At 41.1% G+C, this 7,389-nt stretch overlaps 1 pseudogene; it reads left to right on the forward strand.

Annotated features, from left to right (window-relative positions):
* The first annotated feature begins 346 nt into the window (after nucleotides 1-346).
* LOC130997531 (extensin-2-like) lies at nucleotides 347-5,188 on the forward strand (annotated as a pseudogene).
* The last annotated feature ends 2,201 nt before the right edge of the window (nucleotides 5,189-7,389 follow it).

Raw genomic sequence — 7,389 nt, forward strand, 5'->3', positions numbered from 1 at the left:
AATAAGAGCCATATGATAAAAATGAATGGGCTCCGAATTTATAAGAAGTTTCATTGTTGATAACCTAAACAAATATTAAATGAAGGCGTAGAAATGATAAAGAAAAATCCCCAGTTAAATCACTAACATTATCGTAGCAGGTCATCAGTTGATCATATACTATAATTATGGTCTTATTTTGAACTTAAATAAATCGTAGTGAGTCCAGTTGTTATAACCTCATAAACTAATTTTCTTCAAACCATAGAAAAAACAATCTCAAACTTAATAAGTTCCTAATTGACAGCTCTGTTCTAACGAAATTTTTTCCATCCAATTATTTATTTCCGCGGCCTATATATAACCTCACTTCATCTCTACCATTTCAATCATCCCTTCTCCAAATAAGCCTACCCCAGTAGAAGAAATCTGCATCCATTCTAATAGAGGTGGAGCATTAGGAGGAGCTGGTGGCACTTTCCGGCGACACCATGATATCCCACGGCCGCGGCCTCGCCGCGAATGGCCGCCTGCTGCCACACTTCCTTGTGGCTGCATTGGTCATTTTAGCTACTTCAAATATGTTTCAGCTGACCCCTATATGTATTCTTCTCCACCTCCACCATATGAATACAAATCACCACCACCTCCTTCGCCGTCTCCGCCACCACCCTATGTGTACAAGTCTCCGCCGCCACCATCGCCTTCCCCACCACCACCGTACGTGTACAAGTCACCACCACCACCTTCTCCTTCCCCTCCACCACCGTATGTGTACAAGTCACCACCACCACCATCACCTTCTCCACCACCACCGTATGTGTATAAGTCTCCACCACCACCATCACCTTCTCCACCACCTCCATATGTATATAATCTCCACCACCACCTTCTCCTTCCCCTCCACCACCATATGTGTATAAGTCTCCACCACCACCATCGCCACCTCCTCCACACCACCCCTACTATTACAAATCCCCACCACCTCCATCACCGCCTCCTCCACACCACCCCTACTATTACAAATCCCCACCACCTCCATCGCCGCCTCCTCCACACCACCCCTACTATTACAAATCCCCACCACCACCATCCCCGCCTCCTCCACACCACCCCTACTATTACAAATCCCCACCACCACCATCCCCCCTCCTCCACACCACCCCTACTATTACAAATCCCCACCACCTCCATCGCCGCCTCCTCCACACCACCCCTACTATTACAAATCCCCACCACCACCATCGCCGCCTCCTCCACACCACCCCTACTATTACAAATCCCCACCACCTCCATCGCCGCCTCCTCCACACCACCCCTACTATTACAAATCCCCACCACCACCATCGCCGCCTCCTCCACACCATCCCTACTATTACAAATCACCACCTCCTCCCTCTCCATCTCCACCACCTCCCTACTACTACAAATCACCACCACCACCGGTGAAGTCACCCCCTCCACCGTACTACTACACTTCTCCTCCACCACCGGCCCCCGTTCCTCACTATCCGCCGCACCACCACTCATTGGTAGTTAAGGTGACCGGAAAAGTATATTGTTACAGGTGCTACGACTGGAAACACCCGGAGAAGTCTCATGCAAAGAAACATCTCAAAGGTATTATTCAAACTTGCTTTTTATTTTATTTCATACATGATAATCTCAAACATTGATTTTTATTTAATTAATGTTGGATCATATTAGACATTTACGTGGAAAGTTGTAGTTCTATTTTTGTTTTCCATTTTCTGGATGCTTTGCATGCATTAATTTCCTATGTATATAATTGTTTAAAATATAGTATGTAGATATATACACACGTTTGAGATATATATTTATCAAAATATGACATTAAATTACTGTACAACTGAGTTTGTGAGTATTATTATTATTATTTCAAGTTGGATTTGATCAAGATTAGTTTAATTCTCAATTAAAAAATTGATAGATATAAAGAATATTCCTAGCCTTTAATCATGATTTATTGTTTAAGAAACTGAGCTTTTGTTTGTTAAAAAAAAGCGTTTTAATTTTGTCTAGACATGAAATAGTGTGCTGAATATTGTCACCATTCAATTCTAGATTATTTGTGTTTCTAGAAAATTACATAATCTAATAATCACAAGTCTTAATTGATAATGAATTACAGCAATGATCACTTACTTAATATGTACATAAAGAAAACAAATAATTATATCATTATTGACGTCGACGTCACCACCTAAACTCAAGGACTTTTCCAATTTGCTTCTATGTTTATTATGCCTGCTCATAATAGAAAAAGTTGTCAATTATATTAAAAAAGGTTGTGGTCCATACTTGGCTTTCATGGAAGAACCAACTCCACTATCCATAAAAATTCCCCCTAGCATACAACAAGTCAACAACAGTTAAAAGCTAATGATATGATTTGTTGACTATACAAAAATTTAAAACTAATGGGCCCTATCAAAGATTATATTTTGTTTTCGTATAGTTGGCTACCACTTTACTTAATTAACTTACTTTCCATACATATTTATCAGGTGCTGTAGTGGAAGTCACATGCAAAGCAGGCGACAAAGAAGTTGTTGCATATGGCAAAACTAAGATCAATGGAAAATACAGCATTGCTGTTGAGGGATTTGAATATGGCAAATATGGTGCAAAGGCTTGCAAGGCTAAGCTTCATGCTCCACCTAAGGATTCTAAGTGTAGCATTCCTACTGATCTCAATTGGGGAATCAAGGGTGCCAAGCTTAAAGTGAAGTCCAAGAATCACTACGAAGTTGTCTTGTATGCCAAGCCTTTTGCTTATGGTTCCAAGACTTCTTATGAGAAATGTTACAAACCTAAGCCCAGCCCGACCCCGGCCCCGTACTACTATAAGTCTCCACCACCACCGTCGCCGACTTACATTTACAAATCCCCACCGCCTCCTCCTTATGTGTACAAGTCGCCGCCTCCTCCGACGCCGACTTACGTATATAAATCCCCTCCTCCACCTCCTTACGTGTATAAGTCTCCACCACCCCCATCACCGGTTTATGTTTATAAATCCCCTCCACCACCTCCTTACGTTTACAAGTCTCCACCACCTCCATCACCGGTTTACATATACAAGTCCCCTCCACCGCCACCTTACGTCTACAAATCTCCACCCCCTCCAACACCAGTTTACGTCTACAAGTCCCCTCCACCGCCACCTTACGTCTACAAATCTCCACCCCCTCCAACACCAGTTTACGTCTACAAGTCCCCTCCACCGCCACCTTACGTCTACAAATCTCCACCCCCTCCAACACCAGTTTACCTCTACAAGTCCCCACCACCTCCTCCATACGTTTATAAATCTCCACCACCACCATCTTCATCCCTCCACACCATCCCTACTATTACAAATCTCCACCACCACCATCTCCACCACCTCCACACCATCCCTACTATTACAAATCCCCACCACCACCATCTCCACCTCCTCCACACCATCCCTATTATTACAAATCGCCACCACCACCATCGCCACCTCCTCCACACCATCCATACTATTACAAATCCCCACCGCCACCATCCCCATCTCCACCACCATACTACTATAAGTCTCCACCACCTCCGTCACCATCTCCTCCACACCATCCATACTACTACAAATCTCCCCCGCCGCCATCGCCGTCTCCTCCACACCATCCCTACCACTACAAATCCCCACCCCCTCCATCACCTTCACCACCACCACCATCGCCACCTCCTCCACACCATCCCTACTATTACAAATCCCACCACCACCTCCACCATACTACTATAAGTCTCCACCACCTCCGTCACCATCTCCTCCACACCATCCATACTACTACAAATCTCCCCCGCCGCCATCGCCGTCTCCTCCACACCATCCCTACCACTACAAATCCCCACCCCCTCCATCACCTTCACCACCACCACCATCGCCACCTCCTCCACACCATCCTTACTATTACAAATCCCCACCACCACCATCCCCATCTCACCTCCACCATACTATAAGTCTCCACCACCTCCGTCACCATCTCCTCCACACCATCCATACTACAAATCTCCCCCGCCGCCATCGCCGTCTCCTCCACTCCATCCCTACCACTACAAATCCCCACCCCCTCCATCACCTTCACCACCACCACCATCGCCACCTCCTCCACACCATCCATACTATTACAAATCCCCACCGCCACCATCCCCATCTCCACCTCCACCATACTACTATAAGTCTCCACCACCTCCGTCACCATCTCCTCCACACCATCCATACTACTACAAATCTCCCCCGCCGCCATCGCCGTCTCCTCCACACCATCCCTACCACTACAAATCCCCACCCCCTCCATCACCTTCATCACACACACCACCATCGCCACCCCTCCACACCATCCATACTATTACAAATCCCCCCGCCACCATCCCCATCTCCACCTCCACCATACTACTATAAGTCTCCACCACCTCCGTCACCATCTCCTCCACACCATCCATACTACTACAAATCTCCCCGCCGCCATCGTCGTCTCCTCCACACCATCCCTACCACTACAAATCTCCACCCCCTCCATCACCTTCACCACCACCACCCTATGTCTACAAGTCACCACCTCCTCCATCACCTTCTCCACCGCCACCCTATCACTACAAATCACCCCCACCGCCATCGTCATCTCCTCCACCTCCCTACCACTACACCTCCCCACCACCACCATCACCTTCCCCTCCACCCCCTTACCACTACACCTCCCCACCACCACCTTCACCTTCACCTCCACCCCCCTACAACTACACACACCCCCCACCACCACCTTCACCTTCACCTCCACCACCCTACCACTACAAGTCTCCACCACCACCTTCTCCCTCACCCCCACCACCATACGCTTACAAGTCCCCCTCCTCCCTCACCATCACCGCCTCCTCTTTACCATTACTCATCACCTCCCCCACCTGTAAAATCATCTCCTCCACCTGTATACATTTATGGATCGCCGCCTCCTCCGACACATTATTAAGTTCTAAAACGTTCGCAACATCCTCGAGGCATCCTTGTAAGTTTTCATCTTATAAAAAATGCTTATTTTATCCTTTCGTATTATCGTATTACTAGCTAGATGATCACCTAACCATTATTATTCTTTTGCAGCATCCAATCCAAAAGAGAAAATAAAAGAAGGCTTGAGGATTATTTTCAAGTATCAAGTTTCGAGAACAAGTAGGTTATTCAATAAGGTCCTGCAAGCATTGGGAAGCTTCACCAAATGCGTGTTGGACCAGTTTGCATCTGTGTCTTTGGCTGTTTTGTTGCACATTGTTCTTATTGGCTACAATCTCCAATCAAGTGAAAGTTGCTCCAAGATGAAATCATATGCTGTTTCACAAAGAAGATTTAGATAAAAGTTACTATTAGGCTTGAGGTTGTTTCCTATTTAAAATTTGTGTTTGTATAGTGGATGGCCTTGTTTGATTGAATTTATATTCATTTCAAATTTCAATTCCTTGTGTTCTTTGTTCTCCGTGAGTTCAAAAGTTAGCAATAAAAGATTTTGTTTTATTCTCAACCAACTCTACTATTTACATTTTTAGCATTTTTTATGATCAAACGTGTATATATTATTAATGTTATTAATTTGTTGTTGCGCACAAGGGAACTATGGTTCGTCCAGGTACGCAATAATAAAACAAATTACGAAATAATTGAATGATTATATTTATGTGAAACCTAACACATACTGTGAAATCACTTTCAAGGGTAATTAAGTCAGTAGAACAATTGCAAAAGATAAAATTGGAAAACGATCATTATATATTTTTTTTCGTGTAATTCGAAAAAATTCATTCATGAATCCACAATAAAATAACTTTGGACCATTAACTCATTAAATAAAGTCATGAATGCACCTTAAATATTTACAATCTAATGACTAATATAAAAATAATTAAAATATAATATGATATATATCTCGATTCATTTGAACACTCTTTATAAAAATATTATATTAATTTATTAACTATTTCACTGTTGAATCCAATGTCTCATGATCAGGTCTTGAGATGTAACTTGAAGTTAAAGTAACATTTGTTAATTTAGCACGATACATTTATTTAATTAAATAATAAACCCGCTCTGGCCACTCTAATTAATTACTAATATTTTACACACACACAAAATCCAATTACTTCAATTTGCTTTCTTGTATGTTAGGAGAAAGAAATTTCCATTACGATACATCACACTCACAATCACAGGAAAATCAAATCATAATCAGTTAACTGTGTATATTTGATCTGTGTTCACTATTAGTATAACATAAACAAAAATATGAGGTATACATAACAGAGAAACCGAGTTGATTAATTTGATTGCAAACTCTTCATTGTTTTGACTTGATTTGGTTGATTTCTTAATAAGTAGCTAGTGCAAGAAAGGCATAAAATTCTAGAATTAAGTGAATGGATTAATTGTTGCCAAATTTCTTGAGAAATACATGTGGCATTAATGGGATAACATCATACCATATACTAATTGATTTTCTCGTTATTTTTAATACTAATTTATTTTGAGTCAATTTGATACTAAATTTATACCAAGAAAGTTGTTTTCGAGAGTTGTTAGCAACTACCAAACCTCAACTACCCCAAAAATTAAGATAACGATACTTACAAAAGGGATCGATTTCGTGTATGATCACACTATGCGTTGCTTAATCAACGAAGCAAAACGATAATTATAAATAGCTTAGGATACTGTTATGTTATTCATTGTTATGATCCAAAAACAAACAAACAAAAGAAAAGAGCAAGACTATCAAGTGGAGAAATATCTATTTTTAAAAATAAATTGAGTAATTATAAAATAGGAGTAATTATTTTTCATCATAAAATAGGAGTAATTATTTTTGTCGTTCAGGAAGATTTAAATAAACGATGTGACCCCCCTGACAATAAATTATGTATTGGAATCTAATAATTAATACTCAGATCCTTAGTACAATAATTATTATACTTTCGACTTATTTTGCACCATTACGTAACAACTATATAGATATATAAGACAAAAGACACTTATTTTTCTATTTTTTATTTAAAAAATAAATATTTCTGGGAGCATACGTATAATAGTTTCGATTTAGCGCCATTCTGTGAGAAAACGAACGAGTAACTATAAATTCACGAATAAATAAATAGCCGTAATTCAGTTAATTGGTAGAAATTTCGCTTTCTCCAAGATTTGAACTTAAATTTGAATTATCATTTGTGCATTACAAGAAGTTTACTCGCAAATTTTATTGACTTATTTCATATCAATTTTCATTCTCATCAAATATAGCATTCTAAGTGGATGCTCTCTCTCTCTCTCTCTCTCTCTCTATTTTTCGTAAGGTCATGAATACAATAAATAAAATAGTATAT

The sequence above is a fragment of the Salvia miltiorrhiza genome, chromosome 1, assembly GCF_028751815.1.
Source record: "Salvia miltiorrhiza cultivar Shanhuang (shh) chromosome 1, IMPLAD_Smil_shh, whole genome shotgun sequence".
Lineage (NCBI taxonomy): Eukaryota > Viridiplantae > Streptophyta > Magnoliopsida > Lamiales > Lamiaceae > Salvia > Salvia miltiorrhiza.